Source organism: Marmota monax, unplaced genomic scaffold (genome assembly GCF_021218885.2).
Source record: "Marmota monax isolate L192 unplaced genomic scaffold, Marmota_monax_Labrador192_F-V1.1 WCK01_AAM20220418_F8-fsc00145, whole genome shotgun sequence".
In the NCBI taxonomy this organism is placed as follows: domain Eukaryota; kingdom Metazoa; phylum Chordata; class Mammalia; order Rodentia; family Sciuridae; genus Marmota; species Marmota monax.
This window is the reverse complement of record NW_026695201.1, coordinates 5,339,140-5,366,300: the sequence shown is the minus strand read 5'-3', so window position 1 is coordinate 5,366,300 and position 27,161 is coordinate 5,339,140. Positions and strand designations below refer to the sequence as shown.

At 39.0% G+C, this 27,161-nt stretch overlaps 1 protein-coding gene and 1 pseudogene across 6 annotated transcripts in view; one reads left to right on the top strand and one right to left on the bottom strand.

Annotated features, from left to right (window-relative positions):
* LOC124082526 (carboxyl-terminal PDZ ligand of neuronal nitric oxide synthase protein) overlaps positions 1-27,161 on the bottom strand; it is a 305,891-nt gene that overhangs the window by 253,695 nt on the left and 25,035 nt on the right. The window lies entirely within an intron of this gene.
* Positions 4,287-4,447, top strand: LOC124082634 (large ribosomal subunit protein eL39-like; annotated as a pseudogene).

Below are 27,161 nucleotides of genomic sequence, written 5' to 3'. Positions count from 1 at the left end.
TCTAGATGTAAGCCAGGTGCAGTGGTGTATGCCAGAAATCCCAGGTACTTGGAAGGCTGAGGCAAGAGGATCACAAGTTCAAGGTCAATCTGGGCAATTTAGAAAGATCATGTCTCAAAAATAAAATAAAAAGGGCTCAAAGGATGTATCTCAGTTAGCAGAGTACTTGTCTATCAGGGGTCAAATTCCCAGAACACCCCCCTCAACAAACACACACAAATATAATAGGTGCAAAGTACCACAAGCAATTCTATAAGAGAAATAAAAACTCACTCCCCTTGCCATTTGTTATTAAGCACTGTGGTGTCTAAAGTAAGAAAAACCTGAATTAAAATCACCATTCTGCCACTTATAGGCTTAAAGTTTCTTAACCTTCTCAATGCCTTTATTTTCTCATCTGCAAAATGGAAGAAATGCCACCTTCCTCATAGGACAATTGCTATTATAACCATTATCAGAAATAGCTGTAAAACCCCCAGAACAGGAGCTCAATTGATGGTAGCAGTTGTTATTTTTACAATGCAGCATTAAATCTGGTACTTAAGAGAGATACAACGTCTGTATAGCATATCCCCTATGAAAAGTTTATATTTTACAACTCAGCTACAAGTATATGTTAATCCCAAGCAATTTATTAACCATATTCATTACCGTGTGAGTTAGGTCCCTGTCCTCAAGGGACATACAATTTGGATAGGACAATATGCATAAATAAAATCACAGATACTGTAAACATGATACTGTGTTCAGCTGTACATAAGACCTCTATACACTGCTTAGGTCACAAGGAGGGAGGCAGAGTCCTTGTGGGGTTGGAACAAGATTCAGTAGTGCTCTGGTGGCTGGGAAAGATTTGGATTCACTCTTTTTTTCAGCATATGGTAAGTGCCTGCCATGCACCCAACACCAGGATCACCAAGAAACAGAGCTGTTTAATAAAATAGAATCACCAACCTCAAAGGAGCTCACAGACTCAAGAAGAACTGCATCAATATATTAAGGGCTCCAAAAGGATGGCACCATTTAGAGCAGAGATCAGGGATGATTTCAGAAGATGCAGTGTTTGATCTGAGCCAATTAGGATATTAAGGGAGGGAAAACATGACAAGCAAAGATGTGGGAAACCATACTGTGTACTCTAGCAGTGACAACAGCAATGGTCTGAGCAGAATAGGAAATATACCAAAGTCTAGTGAGTCATATAGGATTTTTCTTTTTAATGAAGTTGGGTGGCAAAGAGACCAGCCTTATTTAATTAAAGGAAGGTGATCTATAGAAAATGGGTACACAATAACACAAAGCATATGTGACCATGGGTCAAATGAGTAGAGGGAGAATTCTGAGAAAGAGAGATTATAGAGAGTTAGAATGGGCAGATCAAGGCTATAACGGCAGTCTTAGAGGAGACACGAACACACAGAAAATGCAGACAATACAAGAGAAACAAGTTTCACTGGGGACTCAAAGCACCTTGACATTAGATGACAAGAACATTCACAAAAATCAGCATACTAACCGGGCACTGTGGTGCACACCTGTAATCCCAGTAGCTTGGGAGGCTGAGGCAAGAGAATCGCTAGTTCAAAGCCAGCCTTAGCAAAAGCAAGGCACTAAGCAACTCAGTGAGAATCTGTCTCTAAATAAAATACAAAATAGGGCTGGGGATGTGGCTCAGTGGTCAAGTGCCCATGAGTTCAATCCCTGGCTAACCACCCCCAACCCTGCCCCCCCAAAAAATCAGTATAATTAGTATATGAAAATGTATTCCTTCAAATCCTTGTGAATCTGTGTGTGCAGAGAAGAGGGGAAATTAATCCAGGGTTATCACAGCCAAATGAGAATCTCCTAAGACTATTTAAAAAAAAAAAAAAAAAACAATGGATTCATCAGGACCCACCCTTGAGTGACTCAACAGCCATCAAACTAATCAGCTGACAGTGAAGTCCAAGGTCGGCCTCACAGGCCAGCAACTGATTGCTGGCAGCTCAGAAAATTCTAAAATAATAAGGAAATAGGAGTCAATTGTGGGAAAAAAATCCCCATTTATATAATTCACATGCTGTTATATGCGAACAAATTCCCTTGAAAATAATACACATATAAATATCTATATTGTGACTAAGAAGAGGAAGAGTAAAAAAGATAATGGAAAAGTAGAAAAATCTATTTCATTTAAATAAAGAAGATTAAGAAAGAAACATAAGTTTTGAAATACAAATATTTTGGAGGTTTTTTATTAGAAGTGTTGAATAATGATGGAGAAAATTATTAATATTTAATATAATGTTGAATATTTCATTCTGCCATGATGAACTTTTTGTAAATATGTACAAAGAATGAATACTTAGTGATCAGAATTAAGCCACAGGAGAACAGAGATTGTTGAGTGAATTGAAATAACAATTCAAAAGAATGAATATGTCCCCAGGGACAGATAATGCAGCATAATGGAAAGTATAAAAAAATCCAAGTGCATATGGAAATGTAGTGTATAATAAAGGCAGTATTTCCAATAAGTGGAAGGGAAATTAACATAATAAATAGTGTTTGGAAAACTGAATTGCCATTTAGAAAATTATAAAATTAAATTTGTACCTCACATTATATGTTAGGATAAATATCAGATACATGAATAATCTGAAGCAAAGTTTTTAAAACAAATAAAATCATCTATCCACTAATAGAAAACATGGACAATTTCCTTTACGTCCTACATGTAAGAAACATCTTGCTGTGCTTCAAAATCTAGACATAAAAGATTGATAAAGTACCATAATTTCTAGCATTTATATATAAAACAAAATTGTATATGTGGGTAAAGAGATATAACACATATGAGGCAAGTTTATTGAAAACTGATGAGTCAGCCTCCTTTTATCAGAGAAAACATTCGGCATTTGTTTTTTGGGGATTGGCTAACTTCACTTAGCATTATCTTCTTCAGCGCCATCCATTTACCTGCATATGCCATGATTTTATTCTCTTTTAATGCTGAGTAAAATTCCATTGGATATATATGCCACACAGTGGAATATGATGGACATCATTATCCAAAGAACATGTATGAAGACTTGAATTGACTGTCAGTATACTTTATATACAAACAGAGATATGAAAAATTGTAGTATACATGTGTAATAAGAATTGTAATGCAAAAAAGTACATGTATAAAGGCATGAATTGACGTGAACATACTCTATATACAAAGATATGAAAAATGGTATTCTATGTGTGTAATAAGAGTTGTAGTGCACTGCGCTGTCATGTATTTAAAAGAATAAAATCAATAAAACTAAAAAAAAAGAAAGAAAGAAAACTGGTAAGCCAAGATGGTGACTATTATAGTCAGATGTTCACTGCACTATGCTTTTAATTTTTAAAAATTTTTCATACATAAATAGTGTACATGGAAAAAAATAGTGTACATGGTTGGGGTAGGTAATACCATGAATTTTTCCTATTTTGTAACTATTCTATATGTTTGAAATGAATTCAAAATATTTTTAAAAATATGCAGAATAGTGAATATAATATATTCTCTATGTAGAGCTTTAGGAAGAAAATGAAAATACATTTATAAAATGTAAACAATGAAAAGCTCAAGGGCAAGAGAGGACACAAAGTAGACAGTATATCGCTGAATATACCATGTCAATAGCTTTCAATTTGAAGCCATTTATTTTTCCATGGTTTTATTGGTGTATTATACTTGTGCATAATGGTAGGGTTTGTTGTTACATATTCATACAGGCACACAATATAACATTATAATTTAGCCAATATCATTCCCATTCTTTTTTCCACCCCTCCTCTGTCCCCCTGGTCCCCTTCTCTACTGCTCTCCCTTCAATTTTCATGAAATCTTACCTCTACCTTTCTTTTCCTTTTTCCTCTCTAGCTACTATGTATTGTAGAAAACATATGATCCTTCACTTTCTGAGTCTGGCTTACTTCGTGTTCTCAAGGTCCATCCATTTTCCTGTAAGTTACATAATTTCATTCTTCTTTATGGATAAATAAAACTCTAGCGTGTATATATACCACATTTCCTTTGTCCATTCATCCATTGATGGACACCTGGGTTGGTGGAACCATATATTTTAGATATTCAAAAAATAAAGTTTAAAAACTCACTAAAAATTGAAGCAAGGCACAATGGGATAGGCTTATAATCTTGAATTCAAGGCCTGCCTGGGCAATACAGTGAGCCCCCAAGACCCTGTTTCAAAAAATAAATAATAAAGCTCTTCGCCTTTTTCCAGCCATTTTGGATGTGCGCTTGATTGTTCCTCACCACGTCTTCTCACAAGACTTTCAGGATCAAGTGATTCCTGGCCAAGAAACAAAAGCATAATCATCCCATTCCCTAGAGGATTTGAATGAAAAATGGTAATAAAATCAGGTACAATTCAGGAGACACTGAAGGAGAACCAAGGTGGATCTATAAGGAATTACATGAACTGGCACACATATTTATGCTGTATCAAGGATGTAATCACCTTGTCTCCTTAAGCTGAAAATGTCACCACTATCTGGACAATTGAGAATATTTAACTGGGAATGTGAGCTCTCTTTAGTTACAAAGGTGCTGTAGTACTGGTTTTGGCTAGTTCAGTAATAAGTACATAAAACATTTGAAAAAAGAAAATAACAAAAATCACTAAAAAAAATGGAAACAAGTGAAAACAAATGAGCCTACAAGTATCTCAAATTGATGACATGAGAATACATAGAAAATCAATACTTCAGTGTCTTTAGAACCCAGCATTTTGACAGTAAATACTTTATGGAATACTTTGTGGAACACATTCTATGGACAAAGATAACATGGAGGTTTCATGGAATGAAATTGGTATGCCCAGAAGCAGATTGTAAAGGCAGTTTCTCTTCAAAACATTTGTTATTATACCACCTGATAATCATCTTATGACACCATGGCAGCAGCAGCATTAAAATGGGTGTTTATCAAGAGAACTATCTTGACGAATTTATTTCTAGTCTAAAACAGAGTTTTATCTTATGTTTGTCATAAATCTACATATTCTTCTCATCCACATCACTATAATTGCAAAGTAGAGCTCACTTTGACATTGATGGCAGGCTGATAGTATGCTACCACCCTTCTATGGACATTACATATGAACACATAAAACCTATCCCTCAACCAGACCCTGTGTACAAAAATGAAGAAAAACAGGGTCAAGTGCTGAAAACCAGATTAGAAGAAAAGGGTGAACACATTGAACAAGGATCCATGATAGAAAAACTTGGCAAAATGCTTGGCAAAATGCTCCTTTACTACTAAATATCATTGGTAATCCTCACACACACTATCAAAAACATTGTAAGAAACTGAATCTTCTGAAAGACATGATACTGAGGTCCTGGGGAGAATCAAAGTGAAATGTTACCTTGTGTCTCATTTGCCATTTAAGAAAATGCAATCTGGTATATTCACCAATATATAGTAAAATAATAACAATAAAGTGTCTTTTCATATGCTAAAAAGATAATGGTGATAAGTTAAAATTTATTAGGTTTCTTTGGAAGCAATAATGATGACATTTTGCTATTATATATACTATAAGATAAGACAAATAACTAATTATACTATTGATAAGAACAAAGATTTTCAATAAAGGAAAAATACATGCAAATAAAATTTTAAAAGTTTTCCAGGCTTGGTGGTACATGCATATAATCCCATTAAATTGGGAGGCTAAGGCAGGAGGATGCCAAGTTCAAAGACAGCCTGGGAAAATTAGAAAAACCCTATCTCAAAATAAAAAATAAAAAGGCCTGGGGCTGTAGCTCAGTGGTACGAGTATCTCTGGGTTCAATCCCCAGTACTGTAAAAATAAAATTTTAAACATAACATTTTAATAAAGAACAATTGTAAAGTTACAGAAACATGTTGATTACATCAACATCTGTGTGTTCATAATAATTCTTAAAAAAAAAAAAGGTAAGGCAAATCCACAATGTTGGACATCCTAACAGACAATTGAGCCAGTTTGTTCAGAGTATTAGGAGCACACCTATAGATAAGAATCCTGCGTCAGGACCACCCAGTGCTACACATGGACTGCATTTGAATCTTGATTCCAACAAACCAAGTAACAGAAGGCAATATGAAGACAGCTAGGGAAATTTAACTAATGACTGGGCATAAAATTTTCTGTTAATTTTCTTAGGTGTACACTAAAATATCTACATTTTTATGGAGATGAATATTCAAGCAAACAATGGTGAAACAACATGATCTCATGATCTACATTAATTTCAACAAAAGAAGAGTATAAATAGATAAAGTAAATATGGCAAAATCTTAAAAAACACTGGATTTTGTTTATAAGTATATGGGAGCTTATTATTCTCTCTGCTTATATATACTTCATAGTTTTTCACAATAAAAAGTTCTTAAAATATATCACCCAAACACCTGCTACTCTGCATTGTACAATATGACCCTGAAAATAATTATTTATTGATAACCTTTTGTGGAATAAAAATATAAATGATATTTTTTACTCTTTCATATGTGCACCAGATAGTGTACTGCACTTTTTTTTCTTCTTTCTAGTACTAGAGATTGAACCAGAGCCTCTCACATGTTAGGCAATGTCTAAGTACTGAGCTATAACCCCAGCACTATATTGCTGCACTTTTTGGCTTTGGGAATTTCTCTTCTTCCCCTTCTTCCCTCTCATTCCCCCTCCTCCCCTGCTCTTTATCCCCCTTCCCCTCCCCCTTGTTCTTCCTCTTCCTGTTTCTCTTCCCCTTCTCCTCCTCCTTCTTCTTAAAATACCAGGAAATGAACCCAGAGGTGTTTGACTACTAAGCCACATTCCCCAGCCCTATTTATTTATTTATTTTGAGATAGGCTATCACCAAGATGCTTAAGACCTCACTGAGGCTGCCTCTGAACATAGGATCCTTCTGCCTCTGAGCCTCTGAGATTATAAACATGAACCACTGTGCCTAGCTTACCTGGGCCTATGGGACACACATACCACAGTACCTGGCTAACATTGATGACATTTGAAAGTTCTATTTCTGGACACTTACGTCATTAGAAGATAAATTTACCTCAACAACAGATTACACAGGTCTTGTTTTGCATCAGTGATGGGGGTGCATCCTAGGGATTGAACACAACACCTCATACATGCCAGGCAAGTATTCTACCACTACAACCACATTTGGTGCACCATTTTCACATCATTAATTACTATATGGGGAGAATATTAGTGAATGGTCTTATAACATTCAATAGAAGCTTCTCTACTAAATATACCTTGAAGCTAATTCTTTTGTAAATTGAGGGGTCATTTTATAATTACATTAACCACTTAATTTATCTGTTGATAAATTCCAGCTTTTAAATACTAGATTGATGTGCTTGCTTCAAAGGACCTTAACTATGTAGAAATAGGTTATTCTGCCGTAAGTGCAAATATTCAATTATTGCTTTATATCCCCCAGGAAGGGATGTTATCTAAATAATTATACCACATATCTAAAGAGGTGAGGTTCTACTTTCTAAAACAATCCTGATAATTACAAAAATAAGAGTCCTCTAAGAAAAAGCAATAAAAAGTAATTATTGATAATCTCATTATTTTTATTTCTATTGATTACAATAGTTCACATTTATTGAACAGTTAATGTGTCAGACATGGTACTAAGCAACTCATATAGTCTTCTCAGTTAAATTCAGCTACTGAGACTTTAGGAGATGATCTGCCCAAAGTCATAAAACTCATAAAGGGTAAGGCCAGCATTTTTCACTTTGCTCCTCTAAAAAATGGAGGATACACTGCTCACCACCAACTGTGAGATTTGGGCCACATCAGTTGGCCTCATTTTCTCACCTGCAAAATGAGGAGGTTGGAGTAAATTAGCTTTCAAACTCTGTGAACTGGTCAGTCTACCCCTCTCAAAAGCAGTGCTTCAGATGAAAAAAGTCCTAACATGCTGAGTTATTAAGAAGAAAGGTATCTTCCATACACACACAAACACACACACACCCCCCAATATGAAATTCTGCTTCGGCAGATATATATGTAAACACAAATAACAATGTATAGTGCTCTTTTTAGAGCTTGTATCCAAGCCCAGTGACTCAGGAGGTTGAGGCAGGAGGACCACAAGTTTGAGGCCAACCTCGACAACTTAGGGAGACCCCCCCAAAAAAGAAGTTGTATCCAAAAGAGAGGACTTCAGGATGAAGAGGCAGAAAGGCATCAACACTTTGCAAGTATCTGGGTAGCAACAGATTGCTGAGGAAGCTGTTGAGAGTTGGGAGATAAAGGAATGATTCTAGAAAGAATTATATATGGATAATATGGAGAAGGACATGCCCAAAGGTGTAAGGGGAATCTGAAGGCATTCTCTTTCCCTTTTCTATACCAGATTTCCAGCGCTTTTCTCATTTTCCTATTTGTCAACAAGTATGATGACTGCACAAATTTCCATCTTTTGAATATATCATCACATCCTTCCACTTTTCATTATCATAAATAAAACAGTGATGAATAGAAAGACACAAATATTTTACCTTACTTAGGCTATTTTTTAGGCTAGACCCCAAAATGAAAGAACTATTTGGTTAAAGGATGAAACATGGAAGTATCTTGATTTGTACACATATACACACATGTATGTGTCCTATACATATGTACATACATAAAATCAAATCCCTTTAAGAGGCTGTTCCAATTTGTACTGCCATCAGGAGTACTAGGACATCCTATTATTCCCAGGAACAGTTCACATTTGTCACTTTGGCCATATACTGACTGCCACCATCGCTGCTGCCTCCTCCACACACCCGTTTCCTATACCACAAGCCAAGGATTCCCGATATGTTTCACTCTTCAAACTTTCAGAGGATGATTCCAGGCAATTTCCAGCGCCTCTTCACTCCTCTTATCTTTGCCTATCCTTTAATATCTTACAAAGACAAGACAGAGACTCAGCCCTGGTAGTTAAGTGCTCTAGGATTCAAGAGAAAGCTAAAGCTATGTAAAGAATTATGGAAATGATCATGTAATTTGTAATTAAGAAAGAAATGGCCACACAAGGAGATTCTTACTCTTTTTTAAAACTGAATAAACATTTTCCATGTGGGCAATTTTTAAGTAAAAAAAAAAAAAAAATTGGCAATACAAGACCTTGGCTTACATTTTGCCATTTGTTATGTTTTTGGTTTGTGATGTTTGGGGTCTTTTGTAGAATGTGGAGTAAACCCAAAAGAGATTTCAGCTTTATCAAAACAGAAGCTGAAGGCAGAGACACCTGTATACAGTTCTCAGGGAACAAAGCCTGCATAGTTACGTCTGTAGTAAATCCTTTCCCATTAATCAGGTTAGATACTGGCTGTGTGAGACACAGAGGGCCCAGACCACATTTGCAAGCTAGAAAGGCAAAGACCTCTCTGGAATGCTTGCACACACTCGCTCCCGACTTCTATCTCACTGCGCTACCTTATGGACTATTAGAACAGTTCCCATCCATGGTCCCTGAGTAGCCCCTATTCAAGTTCACGGTAAAGCATTTCAGTTTTTAGATCCTCTTTAAAAGCAAAATATCCTACTGGGACCCAGAAACTAGTTATCTCTACTTCCCCAAATGCAGCAGATGATGGAAAATTATAGTGTTCTAGAAATCCCCAAGAACTTTCTCATAGGGTCCCTGGGTCTCTGAAATGATATACTAAGTTCTCTGCTTAGAAGCAGTTTTCTGTAAAGAAAGGCTTTTATTAGATCTTCACAGAGTCCATGAGTCAAAAGAATTCAGCATCCTCCTGGAGGGACGTCTGACTCACCCCTACCTCTAACCTTAATCTCTTGCACAGCCCTGGCCACATACTAGGTATTCATCAAATATGGAGCAAGTATAAAATATAAATTGACTAGTATCTATTCGAAAATGATGGAATATATAAGGGATCTTCCAATACAATTAATCATGAAGAAAAACTGGGGACAGAGTGTGTGGATTTTTTTTTTTCTTTTTTCATTAAGAGCTGATGGAGGGCTGGGGATGTGGCTCAAGCGGTAACGCACTCGCCTGGCATGCGCAGAGTGCTGGGTTCGTTCCTTAGCACCACATAAAATAAAGATGTTGTGTCCACCGAAAACTAAAAAATAAGTATTAAAAAATTATCTCTCTCTTCTCTCTCTCTCTTTAAAAAAATTATTTAAAAAAAAGAGTTGGAAATACCAACAGACAAAGCACTTGTTAAGCAATTCACATTGACTGAACATTTCACAGTCTTTTTATCGGGATCTTCCCATAACAACATTGTAAAGGAAGACAATGAGATGTTCCGAATGCCTAGAAGATATAATAAGTGTTCACTAACTGATGTACAGCAAGAAACTGGAGACAAAGGATGGATAGGTGGACTTTTTCATCATCAGATGGCTAGCAGCCAGGAAAGCTCTCCAGTGGAAGGCCCTTATGTCATAACACACATATGCACATGCTTGTGTACACACACACACACACACACACACAATTTTCCTCCACAGATCCTCCAAAAATCTTTCCCAAAAGAGCTCCCACCAGGACACAGTCCCAATAACTGCTTCCAGTTGGACTCTTCTGAAAAGACAGTTAACACTCTAGCTATAGCCTGACAGGGTACAAAGCACCAGTGCCCCTTTTTATTTCAAGGAGCACGATGACACATTCATTCACCAGTGGGCTCAACAGCATGACTGAATGGCAAAGAGAAGGGCAGCCAGCAATCCCAGTGAGATGTAGCAGGGATCCCTGGGAACCCTTGGGGTCTGATTGACAGAGCCCATAATTTGTCCTCTGCCTTCCCTATGTCCTTCTCCCTTCCTCTCAAACAAAGAGCATGAGAGCTAGACTACCTGAATTCATGCCTCTTGTCTAGAGAAAGAAAAACTAATAGCAAGAATAATAATATCTGGCAAGAATTCACCATTGGGTGGGGGGTGGTGCTTACAAAGAAGCCAGCATTAAACTGTCAGACACAAGCTGCAATCCATTAAGTAGCAGCAAGTAAATCCACACACAAATCTAGCTGCTACTACTCGACATTAATCTGATAAAGATGAAACCGATGTATGGAATCCTGCACTATCTGGAGAGACAGTCAATGCAAACAGAACAAAATGCATAAAACGAGCTCCTGTCCCCAGGAATCTGAAGCCAGCATTTTCTGATTATTAGATTATGCTCCAGAAAATGGATTAATATTGTCCACAGGGGCACTTTTAACTCCATTCTTACTCCCTGGTGCAATGGTATATATTCTGTCTGCAAGAAGCTTCATGAGAGTTCAAGTAACTTAAGAAATGAAATGGGTTTAACTTTGATTCAGACAATGGAAAAAAGCCTTCTCCTGTTCCAAAGTTGGTGATATATATGCTTACTCTCCCAAACAGATCACAGATTTATGCGGGAACAGCAAACAAAATTTAAGGGAAAGATCTCAAAGAAAATGGTACCAATTAGAAAGGAAACTACTGTGGGGGATGGGCAAATGAAGCTCTCTTTCTATCATACACAGTAATCTCTAAGACAATCTCTGACCCTGACTCTGCACCAAAGTCAGTGAATCAGAAACTGCCCATCCTCTGCATTCCAGATTGTTCTTTCCCTGAATGGCTTCTCCAGGGCATAAAAAATACATTAAAGAAAGAAAGAAACATGGCATCCACAGTAGTCCCTAACTAGGTAATATATTATGAACCTATCATATTAAGCTACCAGATCATCCAAGATCTTTCTGAGCTGTAAGTTGGGAATAAATACAATGGACCTGAACAAACAAGGCACAAAGGAAGCATTGAATGAAACAATTATCTCTGGGTGTAATGGGTCCCAAGAAAGACAAAAGAAGAAATCCAAGGAGGAAAAGGGTCACCCTCTGAGGGCAGAAGCACACAAGAGTCTCCATCCCATGGGTGGAATTAGCTGTCTGTGCAAATTTACTGGAAGCAATCTGTTCTGGAAGCAGTGGACAGATAGGATTAAGAGCTCTCCCACAGGGAATCCAGAAGTAGTCAACCATCCGGGCACGATGGCTCACGCCTGTAATCCCTGAGGCAGGAGGATCTTGAGTTCAAAGCCAGCCTCAGCAAAAGCAAGGGGCTAAGCAACTTCGTGAGACCCTGTTTCTAAGAAAAATACAAAGTAGGGCTGGGGTCGAGTGTCTTGAGTTCAATCCCAGGTATTCCTCCACCCCCCAAAAAGAAGCAGTCAACCTAAAACATAAGGAATTACCAAGGAAGATGGTGGCCTGCACACAAATGTCTCCCACCTTCTGGAGAAGATGACATGGATGTGACAGCTGAGCCCATACTTTAGAAGCCAGAGGCTCAACCTCCAGAAGGCTAAATTCAGACTTAAAGGAAACATTACTTTAAAGAATGGTACAGGAGGTAAAGGAGAATGATATACCCAAGGATCCTCTACCACTAAGCTAATCAAAACCCACACTTGATTCAGTGGGTCTGGGATGGAGTCCGAGAATCTGCATTTGTAGACAGGGCATGTGGCTCAGTGGCAGAATATGCCTAGCATGCATGAGAAATTGGGTTCCATCCCTAGCAACACATGTACACCAAAAAAAAAAAAAAAAAGGTGATAAAGAGAGAGAATCTGCATTTCTAATAAGTTCCCCAGTGATACTTGCTACTATTCTGCAAGCCACACTCTGAGAAGCACTAGCCATTCAAAACTACATTTCTAGACAGTTTATCCTTCTGGGACCCCTTCACAAAAACTTACAATGGCTCCCACCACAGGTGGCCCAGACTCAAATATCTGAGATTCTTATTCTGTTTTATTAATAGAGCAACTGAGGCTCAGAAAGGTGAATTAATTAACCCATCACCACACAGCTAGAAAGTAGCACCCAAATTTAGAGGCACAGTATACTACCTAATTTTCCTCAACACATTTAACACTAACTGAATGAAATTACCTTAATTATTTGCTCATCTTATTTGTATAATTGTTTATCATCAGTCTCCCTCCTCTTCCTCTACCCCACTTCCAATACCCATACTAGTTTATAGAGCTCCAAAAGTACAGGGATCATTTGTTTCCTATTCCAAAAGGAGATATAACAACAATTTTGGCCATTCTGAGAAAGAAAATATGGTACCAATACACAATGAAATACGACTCAGCCAAAAAAATAAAAAGTAAAATCCCATCTCAGTAATGCAAAAAAAAAAAAAGGAACTATTTTTAAAAGCCTGTGATATCATGTTACTTCCAACAACATGATGGAACTAGAGATCATTATGTTAAGTGAAATAAACCAGGCTCAGAAAGACAAGTACAACATGATCTCGCTTATATGCAGAACCTAAAAATTTTTTATTATTTCATAGAAGGTGAGACTAGAATGGTGGTTACCAGAGACAAGGGAGAGTAGCGAGGTAGGGAGGGATGGAGAAATCAATGAGTACCAGGGTACCACTGCATAATATGGTGACTATAGATAACAATAATGTACTGTACAGTTCAGAAAGCTAGAAGAAAGAATTTTTTTAAAGTTTTCACCATAAAGAAATGATAAATGACAAATGATAAATGTTTAACTTGATTTAAACATTACATAATATATACATGTATCAAACATTGCAAGGTACCCCATTTAGGATATGTGACTTTTATGTTTTAATGTATCAACTAAAAAATAAAAATAAGATACTTCTGCTCTGATAAACAACAACAAAAAAAGAACTTGAGCATTCTAGGAGCTAGGGTTAAGTCATGAGTGTTATTAGTCACAGTTTACTGAGAAGCCACTTAGAGCACTATCACCAACTGGCCAGACTGGTGATATGACCTAGGTTCAAAGGAGCTGGCTGTTATCAATAACTAAGAACACAGCGAAGAAACCATTCAGCACGGCTAGGTGACCCAAGGGTCGGCTCCAGTGCTGGAAGGAACAAGAGAGCAAGCGCTCCCCGAACTCCTGTTTTTATTTAGGGGAAAGACATTCAAGAATGTTCCACCCAAATAAAGCAAGAGATTGGGTTTTGAAGGGTGGAGTCTTGCTTGTTGATGTCTTGTGGTCAGCAGATTGACTGACATCTTGGAAAGCCACACCCATCTCAGGTGCTGTGTGGAATTGCAGGCAGAGAGAGAGGAAAGGCACACAAACGTCACCCAGCCCAATCAGCAATAACGTCAGGCTAGTCCCCTCATGTGCTCAAATGCACACAGCTCACACACACAGCCCATGGATGGCTCACGACAGAGCACTGCAGCAGACTCAGGCCAACAGGGCACAAAAGCAACAGAATGTAACCATCCCACAGGTGGGTGCAGTGGTGCACACCTCTAATCCCAGCTACCTGGGAGGCTGAAGCAGGAGGATCAACTGGTCTTAAATTTTTTAAAAAAATTAAAAATTAAAAGATTAGGGGTGTAACTTAGTGGTAAAACACCTTTGGGTTCAATCCCTAGTAGCATTAAAAGAAAAAAAAAGAAGAAGAAAAAAACATCCCACCCCAACAAAAACTTCCAACCGAGTCAGGGGTAGAAGTCATGGACACAAAAAGATGACTTAAACCTATTTAGGACACAGAAGTACAGTGAATAGGGTGAAGTCAAGACAGAACATGATGCTTTGAGTGGGAGGGTCAAGGAGAGATCAGTGAGATGACTTTAGATCTTGTAAATATGTCCTAGCAGGGAGTTAGGAAACTGAGGCAGATAATGAACCTGATTCCCAAAATTAATTTTCATACTGGATAGATTATGAAATGTAATTTTTAAAATAAATATGGCCTATTTTTTAACTTTATTTTGTTTATTTATTTTTTTATGTGGTTCTGAAAATTGAACTCAGTGCCTCACAGGTACAAGGCAAGCGCTCTACCTCTGAGCCACAACCCCAGCCCTGAAATGTGATATTTTTAAGTCAACTTCTGAAGATACAATTCCCTGTTATTTGATCAGATGCTTATCTTGGTGTTATTAAGAAGGTATTTTTGTAGATGTGATTAAAATCTCTAATCAGTTGACTTTAAATAAGGGAGCTTATCCAAGGTAATCAGGATGGCTGATTCAGGCAATCAGAAGACCTCAAAAGCAGAGCTGAGAATCCCCTGAAAAAGAAACTCTACTTATGGACAGCAGCTTCAGGTACTGTCCATGAGTTCAAATCCAACCTTTGGGACTTGTCTAATAGCTCCCACAATCATATAAGCCAGCTCCTTGCAATAATCTCTTCATAGATGTCTCCTATGGTCTGTTTCTCTGATTGAACCCTAACCAATATACAAGCTAAGCAGGATGCTCATGTCCTGCTACAGAATGGCATGACCTCTACCATCACCAGGGATTTATGATGAAATGTACCACAGTTCTTTCTAGATGAATTAAGAGTTTACATGCAAACACTGTGCCACCTTAAATGAAAACTACAAATAAGTAAACTAGGCATGGTGGCACATACCTCTAAGCCTTGGGAGAGTCAAGGGGATTACAAGTTGGAGGCCAACCCGCACAATTTAGCAAAACCTTCGGTAGCTTAGTGAGACCCTGTCTCAAAACAAAAGATACTGGGGGATGTAGCTCAGTGGCAAAGCACCCCTGAGTTCAATTCCCAGTAGCCAAAAATCAAAAAATAAAAACTTTTTTAAAAATCGTAAAAAAAATTTAGAATAGTCTCACCTACAAAGGGTGCACAAGAGCAACTAAAGGCAGCTGTTCTACTGTTGCTGTCCTCCCTCCTAGAAGGTGAAAGGAGGACAGACATGAGGAGGTATCCTCCTTGGCAGCCTAGGGCCCACACCACACCATGTCCCACTGTGGGGCAGGCAGGACTCCACTGAGCAACCAGACCTACTTCTGCAGGCTTGATGCATGAATGTCCTGCCAACCAAGTCACACCTGGACTGCTGCCAGTCCTGCTCCTACAGAAGCAACTGTCCTCATTACAGGAACCAAGATCACCCACCACAGGCCTACTGCCAGTCTTAAGTTCTGCCTGCCCAGGACCATCGAAATGGGCCGTGTAGGCACAGCCTCACCCTCATCTCTGATCCTGTCAACTTGCCTCTTCTTGGTCTCTACTCCCACCATCTTCTACCTGCTACACCCATTTAGAGGTACAGCCCTGAACTACTGACAAAGCCCAGATACTGAGATCAACACAATGCAGGAGCCACAGAATCTTCTGGAGGATACTTTATCTCTCTGAATACCCTCATCTTTTTATTAGAGATTATACCGAAACTCATCCCATAGAGTTATATACGTAAAAGGTATACTATTATGTCCTTGACGTGCTTATAATGTTAACACACAATGATGCCAATATACTTCGATACATATATACATACATACATACCTACAATTAAGAGATTTTTTTTCCCAGAACTGGGGATTGAACCCAGGGGTGCTCTACCACTGAGCTACAGCCCTAGCCTTTTGTTTTGTTGTTGTTGTTTTAGTTGTAGATGGACACAATACCCTTATTTGTTTATTTATGTTTATGTGAACCCAGTGCTTCACATGTGCTAGGTAAACACTCTAACACTGAGCTACAATCCCAGCCCTTATTTTTTATTTTGAGACAGACTCTCACTAAGTTGTTCCAGTTGGACTTGAACTTGCAATTCTCCTGCCTCAGCCTCCCAAGAAGCTGGGATTATGGGTGTGTACCACTGTACCCAGTTTATCTGAAGGAATTCTTAGAGAAAGTGATTTAACCTATGTAGTAAAAGCGAGAGAAAAAAAACACAAAAACACACATTCATCCCTTTTCCAGAATTGACAACCTTATCACACCACTGATAAAATTGTTCAATAGTGTATAGGGCATCTATCTTCTAAATGTTCATCCATGTCAGAATGTCTGAGATTGCAGATCTAAGAAATCAGAGCCTGTCTAAGAGTCCAAATGTGTTCCTGATGGCAAAAAGCATAGACAAAGAACACTCCTGAGTGATCGGAGATTGGGACAAGCCATCCAGAACCTCTAATCTAATGCCTTCAACTTGATTAGAGATAAACCAGGTAGAGCCCAAAGAGACTGAAAGAAGTGGCCAGGGATTCTCAATCAAAAACCCAGTGTGGGCTGGGGATATAGTTCAGTTGGTAGAGTGCTTGCCTCGCATGCACAAGGCCCTGGGTTCAATCCCCTGCACCACAAAAAAATAAAATAAAATAAAAACCCAGTGTCCCCAGACCTTTTTATTTTATTTTACTCCATTTAATTTAATTAATTTATTTATTTTGAGACAGGGTCTCGCTAACTTGCCCACGCTGACCTTGAACTAGAGATTCTCCTGCTTTGGCCTCCAGAGTCACTGGGATTATAGATATGCACCACCATGCCTGGCTCAAACCTTCCTTTCCAAGTTTTTGATGGCTTCCATAGTCATATGCAGTACCTTTATAGGCCATACTAAGTAAACGTTTTAAAGAACAGCAAGTTTTCAGAGAATACAACTACTTTCCAACGATCAGAGAGGCAGGCAGGCTGATGATAAGGAGGCAGCTCTAAGAAGTGTGATTACAGACAGATGGTGCCAGTTAGCTAGAAAATCCAGAGCTACATTAAATAAGGTTCCACTAAAAATAATAGGGTTCCCAGGGTAACTCAGTGACCTTATGCTGCAGGACAATGAAAAGAGTCACAGCATGAGAGAGCACCAGCCTGAACTGCAAGGCAGATGGGAACCTAGCTTGGATTTGGATCCGATCCTTCATTTCTTGTAAATTGTCAATAACCACCATTATCCATGGACTGCTGCCTTGGCAATGAGGCTCTGAGGACCACAGGAAGGAAGACCCACAGAGATCAGCTTGTGCAATTCCTGCCCCAACTTCTGTCAGGCTTGACTCATCATTCCTAACAAGGGGCAGCGCAGCTTGTCCACAACCACGAAGCTACACGAACAGCATCCAAAGATCCCCATTCCATTGTTGGCCAGGAACATCCTCCTTATATTTGGCAGCCATTGACCTCTCTGCACATCATCAATCAGGAAAACCTTTGACTGCAGTAACTTTTTTGGCAACCAAGTCACATTGTTGACATTGCTGCCACTTGCTGTCATTAAGACACTAAAAATTATTTCCACACATGCCAGTGAGACAGGTCTCCACTACTTATACCCATCCTAGTGATTTTTTTTTAGTTGTAGTTGGACACAATACTTTTATTCCATTCATTTATTTTTAAGTGGTGCTGAGGATCAAACCCAGGGCCCCTCACATGCTAGACGAGCGCTCTGCTGCTGAGCCACAATCTCAGCCACATTCTACTGATTTTGAGACTAGAGTCACCAGTCTTAAAGAAACAGATCGTTTGTTTGTTTGTTTTTACCATCACAAGCTCTTTTCCAAAGTGAAAGGTGGCACTCCATGCCTCAGTCATGCCTGTACCACCAGGGACTGGGACAGAGAATGCAGGAAGCTCACTGTACATCTATCCTCACTACAGGTGGGCAGCCCCTGCCTCTCCAATGGCTTCCATGTCCTCTCCTACAGTCTTCCTGTTGTCCCACTACAGGACCTTTAATTTCTACTTGTTCCTTCTGTCTAGCATACTAGAGTCCTGCCTAACCTCAAAGAAGCCTCCAACCGTTCAGAAAGAGCACCCCTGTCACACATCCCAGACACTGTGTCACATTACCCAGTATTATTTCCTTCAAACCACTCATCACTGCCTAAAAATATCTTGTTTTCTGTCTGCCTCACTGTAAATTTTTTAAGGACAAGGAAGTTTGTCTCATTGACAACTGTATGCCCAGTGCCTGAGACCACATTCCTATCATGAAGTAATAGATGTTTGATACATATCTGTTAATTGAATGAACGTCAGTTGAGTTCATGCCTGTAACTCTGACCCTGGCATCAGACATTCCTGGATTCAAATCCTGGCTCTGCTGTTTATTAGTGCTGTGACCCTGGGAAAATATTTCATCTTACCCAAAGTCATACAGTTAATGCAATTTTAATATGCATACCACAGGATTTTTATGAGAGTTAATTTTTATTTTTTTGTGGTACTAGGGATTGAACCCAGGGGCACTCTACCACTAAAGCTACATCCTTAATCTTTTTTATTTTTCATTTTGAGACAGGCTTTCAGTTGCCAAGGCTGACCTCAAATTTGTAATCCTCCTGCTTCAGCCTCCTGAATCACTGGGATTACAGGTATGTGTCACATTAGGTAGAAAGTTTTAATATTGATAATTTCACGCATTAAATACTTTAGAACTTAGAAAGTGTTTCACGAAAATGTACCATCTCATTCATTCCTCTTCACCACACCTGCTATTATCAGTGATTGAGTGGCTTGTTATCTGAGAAACTAATCGGGGTCTTCTGACTCCACACTTCTATCTCTACTTTGCAACACTGCCTCCTTCTTCTGGCAGAAGTTGAAAATAGTAAAATGAAATCCTTAGGTGATGGCAGCAGTACCTCATTTTATGGCCCAGGTTGTCACCATGTTCAGCATCATCATTGTCAAATGAGTAACAATTACTACTAATGTCAACTTAGAACTCACTGTGAATCTGGCATGTTTGGAAAGTTGAGTCCTGTCCATTATTTTAAAATAGTAAAATCTTCTGGGCCTAGTGATGCACATTTGTAATCCTGATATATCCTCACAAATTGGACAATGTTTTTGGTCAGGACACATCAGGAAGTTCATAAAGTCTGATTATCTCCTCTCTTGTGATGTTAGTTAGCATCCATTGTTGATTATTGCCTAGATCCATGGATTTAGTTAAGGATTACAAAATGATAATGATTTTATCATTTCCCCTTTCATCTCTTAGCCAAAATACTTCTATAAAAAGAAACTTCCCTTCATCAGCTCTTTAGTCATCCCAAAGGCACTGTTTGTAAAATGCTTATTTCTTTCACTTTATCTACCAATTTTCAAAATAATGAGTTAATTTCCTTGCATCCTACAAAAGTGAATTTTTTTTTCTTGAATATCATTCTAAACTCGTGTATTTAAACCTGTGTAGCCAAGCATAGGCTCATGCCTATAATCCTAGTGACTCGGGAGGGTTAGGTAGGAGGATTGCAAATTCCAGGTCAGCCTGAGCATCTTAGTAAGACCCTGTCTCAAAATGAAAAATAAAAAGGACTGGGGGTGTAACTCAGTGATAGAGTACTTGTCTAGCATGTGCAAGGCCCAGGGTTCAATTCCTAGTATTGGAAAATAAATAAATAAATAAATATTGTGTGATATATTTTAATCCACAGCTATATTATCCTTAATGATGTCCAAACTGTCTCCATTTGACCAGCCGAAGCCTCTCCAGGTTTTCTCCTGAGTCCTTCAGCAATAGGATCCTGGAAATCCTTAATGGCTTCCCTGTTTGCTGGTGTGACAAGAAGCTGCAGGAACATCCTGTGTTATCTCCTATCCTACCCCTGAAAGCAATCACTTCCCCAAAGAACCCTGATTTCTCTTCTGGGGGGAATTATCCTCAATCACAAACCAGCCCAAGGAACACTCATTATTACTGGCTCTGGAATTGTTTCTGGGCCTTGGCAGTGGATAGAGCTAGAATACTTTTTAAAAATAATAAAATGTTTCATGAGTTCCTATTGTACCTCCAGTCAAATTCAGGGCTGCCAGCAATTTAAGGACTCATTGTCAGTATTTCCTTCCTCGAATCAATATAATTAGTTGTTTACTCTATCCCACAATACACGGGAATCTCAGAAAAACAAAACCAACACCAACACCGACAATGATAATTGAAACACAGTTTAGAATGTTCTCTGCACTTTCAGTGTCCTTATACTATGTCCACTGGGAATGCACAATCAAATCACTGTGTTTTGAAGCCAGTTAGCTGAGTTCTTTTCTCTTCCTCTCTGTGGGTCATGCCAACGAGCTCAATACAGCTATATTTAGATTTCTCAGGGATGTTTATATTTTCAAATTATGTCAAAATTTTGGATGTTTCCACACCTAAACCAACAAAACAAGGTATATTCAGAGAAGGCTTTCTTATTCCTTTTCACTCCAGCATAAAATCTCTTTAATCCTAAAGAAAAACTTTATTACTATTTAATGGTTTATTCTTTTTTTTCAAAAACAAGCAAAATGTAGGCATATACATACATTTCTTCTTTCTTAGATTGATTATATCCTGCCTTTTCACTTACGATCTCCCTAGAGATCACCCTACTCAGGCATATTCCCTCTTTTCCTTCCCCCTTTCTACTTCCTTCCTCACTTTTCTGGTGGTACTGGGGATTGAACCCAGGATGTCACACATTAGGTCCATCATCAGCCCTTCTTTTTATTTTGATGCAGTTTCTTGCTAAATTGCCCAGGCAGCCTCAAGCTTTCGATCCTCCTGTCTCAACCTCTCAGGTAGCAGGGATTACAGGCATTGTGCGACCGTTCTCCCAGGCATGTTCAGTCTTTTGTTACAGAAACAATGGGACAATGAATAGAAAAATACATACTTTTAAAAATATTTTTGCCAGTGAATCTTTGGAATGGATTCTAACATGTGGGACTGTGAGATCAAAGCATTAATTGTATATGTAATAGCACTAGGTGTTACCCATTCCCCCTCACAGACATGCAGTATGCTATTCTGCATTCACCCCAGAGCAATTTGCCAACAGAGTAGGTGGTAAAACTTTTGGAATATTGCCAATCTGGTAAGTGAGAAACGCTATCTTTGTATATAATCTGCATTACTGAATTGAGCATCTTCTCATATGATTATGAGCCACCTGTGATAATAATTCATTTTCTAGTTTTAAGTTCAAGAGCCTATTGTTGAACAGTCTAAGAAAGAGACAACACAGACCTGTGAAAGAGAGAAAGAAGATGGGAAGTATTCCTGGTGGCCGAGTGGGGAGAAGAGTAGCAGGGATTACAGGCAAAGAATACTTACCCCGAATAGTAAGGAAAATATAATCTTTTAAGACACTAGTGTAGCAACCAAAATTATAAGGCACCTACAAATCAATCCAACAAAATGTGCATACAATTTAACTAAGAAAGTATACAATTTCAGCTGGGCACATCTGAAATCCCAGCGACTCAGGAGGCTGAGGCAGGAAGACTGCAAATTGGAGGTCAACCGCAGCAATTTAGTGAGATCTTGAAGTTCAGAAGTTGAGCACGCCTGGGTTCAATCATCAGTACTTAACACACACACACACACACACACATGCGCGTGCACACACACACACAATGACATGGAAAGAGGATTCTGTTTTGCTGATGACACCGGAGCTATTTTGGCAGAAGCAGATGCCCTCCTAGAAAAGATGATACAGAGGAAAGGACCATTAATGTTCCATTTACAATTAAATCTCTACTGCATAGTCTATGCTTAGAAGACACTTGACTAATGAAATTATAAGCACATTAACTAATGGTCTCTTTAAATGCTAGCAGTAGAAAATTGAACAGAAGATAACCCAAACACCTCGTAACAATTTATTACCAGCAAGGATTAAACAGGATGAATACAAAGATAGGAGACCGCAAAAGAAAAAAAAGCAATGCTAGCCAAGAAACCGTCCATATTGAATCCAAAGACTATTCCAATAAACCCCCAAGAATTTCTTTGAAGAGTGCTATGCAGTTTACTTGTATCATTTAATACTCACAGTAATCCTGGGATGAACAGATTTACTCAATTCCATCAATAAAGAAACTGAAGCTGAGGTTGAGGGTGTAGCTCATGGTAGAGCCCTTGCCTAGCAATGTATGAGACCCAGGGTTCCATCCAAAGAGGGAGTGGAGCAGGGAGAAGGAAGGAAGGAAGGGAATTGAAGTTGAAAAAGATTAAATGACTCACCCAAAATCTTATGATAAAGGTCAAGGCTGGCTCTAAAACAGATCTTCAGACACTAAACTTCACCCTCTTTCTCTGTGGCATAAGTAACTCCATTCACAGGATAAGGGAACCCCATTTATATGTGTGTTAATAATCTAAAATAGTCTCTACAAAACTTGAAGACAGAAGACAATTTACCATTCTAAATTAGCCATCAATGACTGCATTCTTGCCCCCTCCTTCAACTCTCTCTTCTGATACCATATAGTATCCATACGACCACATCTTTGTCAGCGTGGGTTTTTAAAGGTAAAATACTATAGACTTAGTGTTTTAAGCAACAAAATTTATTTCTCACAGTTCTGCCTAAGATGTCAGCAATTCCATTCCCAGTGAAGGTTCTCTTCTCGGCTTGTTGACAGACACCTTGGCTCTATCCTCAGAGATCCTCTTTCTCTTTTTTTATAAGGACATTAATCCCATTCATGAAGGCCCCACCCTCATGACCTAATTATTGTCCCACCTCCTAATGCCAATACTGAGGATTATGGCTTCAACATACGAATCTTCCAGGACATAAACATTCAGTCCATAACATCCGGTCTGTAAGTCCCTGATCAATTCTCCACTAAGAATTTGAAGAAGACATAATAACCCAGCTCTGGAATTATTAGCAATTCCATGCATTGGACTCTAGGGGAGGGGAATGTAAATGAGATTCACATTCATGACACAAAATCCCTCCAGAACCCCTGCAGTGGAGCACAAATGGAGTTAAAGAGAGTTGCTCCACACATGACCCCACAGACCACCTCCAGCAACTGGACCATCCATGTTCCTGGTCCAGATGGCACATGGCTTCCTGAACTAGTCATTGTGATCTTGGACAAATCACCAAACTTATTTAAGCCTGAGCTTCAGTTAATATAAAGTCAAAAAGAAAAAAGATGACCTTTAATACCAAGAATCTGCCATGTGTTCACATCCTGGCCAGGTTCAGGACAGGCCTGGGACATGCCTGCAGACTCAGCTCAGACACTCAGCAGATGTTTATTAAACCATCCATCCATCAACCAGACTGTGTTTATGGTTAACCCTAACAAGCACGATTAGGGGCTGGTTATCTAATTCTCTTTCATGGATTTTGTGGGCTCCAGGGGAAGAATAAATCAAGCAAGAGTTTACCAAGTCTGACTCTGCACACACCATCAACATTTAAATGAGACCAGTCTGCAAAACAAGTCAATATCACACTCCCCACCAAGCCATCTGCTGCCCTGGTGGGAGATTAGAACCAATGGAATGATATATATGGGGAAGAAGGATGAGAGAACCATCCCTGTTTACAATGCCATACAGACAACTCCATCAGACAAATACATTTTTCCAGTTTTTTGTTTGTTTGTTTTATTTTGTTTTGTCTTTTTAACCAGGAATTGAACGCAGGGGTTCTTAAACACTGACCAACATCCCCAGCTCTTTTTATTTTTATTCTGAGATAGAGTCTCACTAACTTGCTTAGGGCCTAGCTAAATTACTAAGGCTGGCCCCGACCTTGCAATCCTCCTGCCTCAGCCCCCAGAGCTTCTAGGATTACAGGCATGTACTAAGGCACCTGGAAGGATCCATCTTCTTGACTGTAATCATCAGAAACAGAGGTCCTGTTGGACAGAAGGTTATGTTGCACTTCCCATTCGTGTAGACTAATTTTTTGGACTGTGGCTTATTTTTTTTAAGAATGTCAATGGGCTAGGTGTGGTGGAGAACGACTGTAATCCCAGGGACTCGGAATGTGCTGAGGCAGGAGGATCACAAGTTTGGGGCCAACCACAGCAACTAAACAAGACTCTGTCTCAAAAATAAATAAATAAATAAATAGGGCCTCGAATGTAGATGAGTGGTAAATTGACTCTGGGTTCAATCTCCAGTACCAAAAAAAGAAAAAAAAAATGCTTATGGTATCTTTTCACCAATCTGATAGTGTGAGGGAGAAACAAAATGACTAACTTGTAACTACCTAACACCCTCTCCACCAAAATTATTGTCTGCACATGAAAAAGTACTCTATTCTCATGTATATTGCAGGGGTGATTCTGAAAAGTCCACAGGATATGCCAACATTGCATGAGGCCACATCTACATCACATGACCTTTGCAGACAACACTGTCTGCAACACCCAGCAACTACCTGGCTTATCACAATACTAAGTAAATACTGACTGATTACTGATTATATGAATGAAATTCTCATTCACAATCATCATCTTATTTTAACACATCCCCATTTACCCTCTGTTCAAAAGGGGGACATATTTTTATCAAAACCAGCTGTGAAAGGCAGCATGTAACATACCAGGGGCTCTGGAGTCCCTGTTCCACTAGCTTAGGGATAATATTAAATTTAGCAACTAGGAGGTGGCACAAGCCTGTAATCCAGCAGCTAAGGAGGCTGAGCCTGAGGCAGGAAGATTGCAAGTTCAAAGCCAGTCTCAGCAATTTAGCAAAGCCCTAAGCCACTTAGCAACACCCTGTCTCAAAAAAAAAAAAAAAAAAAAGGAGGAAAGAAAAAGTGCTGGGGATGTGGCTCAGTGGCTAAGTGCCCCTAGGTTCGATTCCTAGCACCAAAAACAAAATAAAATTTCGCAGCTAGAATTAAGTCCAATCTGTAAGTGGAAATAGTAAAAATTCTCTCAAATGAAGGAACTAAAGATCAAACATAGTTATCAAAGTATTTGAGAAATCACAAAAGAAAATAGATTGGAAGAGAGTAAGGAAAGCAAAAGTTGAGAAAGCAGCAGCTGAACACTTGTCTCTCCAAAGAGCCATTTTTCTCTGATAGCAAATGCACTTCTCCTACAGTCTTTCTTCATATCACTGTCACAGAGCTGAAGCCGAATAAAGGCTTATGCTGGGAAGTGTAAGAGAAGAGAGATTAGTACTCAAATCCTCCTTACCATTTCATCCAGAAAGGCTTCCCATATGGCATCATCTTCTTAGGATTTATGGCATATGATTTAGTACTCAGTGATGCATGGCTGATGACTTTGTTCACCTTTTCATGTATTAATCCCACTCCTCCAAACAGATTCACTCAATGTGTGGGTGTGTTTTTATTTATTTATGCATATTGTGTTAGCTTTTCTTTGCTATGAACAAAATATCCAACAAGAACAATTTAGAGGAGGAACAGTTTATTTTAGGCTCATAGTTTCACAGGTTCAGACCACAGTCCACCTGGTCCAAGGTGAGGCAGAACATCATGGCTGAAGGGTGTGGCAAAAGAACACTGCTTACCTCAGGGAGAGGCAAGGGAAGGAGCCACAGGGAAGATAAACCCTTCTAGGGCAGGCTCTGGTGACTTACCTTCTCAGCTATACCCCACCTGCCTACAGTTACCACCCAGTTAGTCTATTCAAACCAAAACAATCCAGTTAGGTTACAGCTCTCATAATCTAATCATTTCACTTCCTGCATTAGCATAAGAGCTTTTGGGAGACACCTCATATACAAACACACACACACACACATTGTGTGTGTGTGTGTGTGTGTGTGGTACTGGGGATTGAACCCAGGACCCCGCACAAGCTCACTCAATGCGTATATACTGAGCAAAAATCATGTAGCAGGCATTGAGTACACAAATATGAATTAATATACCTCTGGCCAAAGAAACAAGAAGACCATTAGGAAAGATTAGACACTGAGATGCGAAAATGTCAATTCATTAAGTTATGTGTATGAATTATTATTCAATGAGAAATACTTCCCTTTCTTGGAAATGTTGATCAGTCTTCACCAGACTAATCACTTGGTGAAGTGAAAGTTCAGTGGAACTGACAAAGCCAGACTCTTGATTCTGCCATAGGAGAGCTGCAACACTACTCATAAAATCCTCCCTTCTGCCCCTTAATTATTCCACACAAACACCATATTACACGTGCCTCTATTTTAAGAAAACCCACCAGCTGAAACTGAACTTCTTAAAACAAAAGAGTAGATACCCTTTAATTTACTCCGCAAAAGCCTTCTTCACTTTTTAATGTTCTGTTTACTCATGACTCAACAGGGAGGCTGGGAGTTGAGAGACTGGAATGGGACATGGAAGAGTTCTAGGCCACAGGCAGTCCCCATTCCTACCCCTTATTACACCAACAGACTGGATGTTCCTTTCATTTCTAGGGATTTCAATTCCCTCTTCTGTAAAAGGAACAGAGTTGACTCAACCTAAATCTTAAAGGTGATTTCTGAGATTCCCTCCAACTCCAATTCTCTGTGTCTTTCTAGTTGATTCTTCCCACGTAAGCTGCAGGCCAGCCCTTTTCCCGAGAGAAGTCACTTCCCAATTGCTTCATGCCCACATACTGG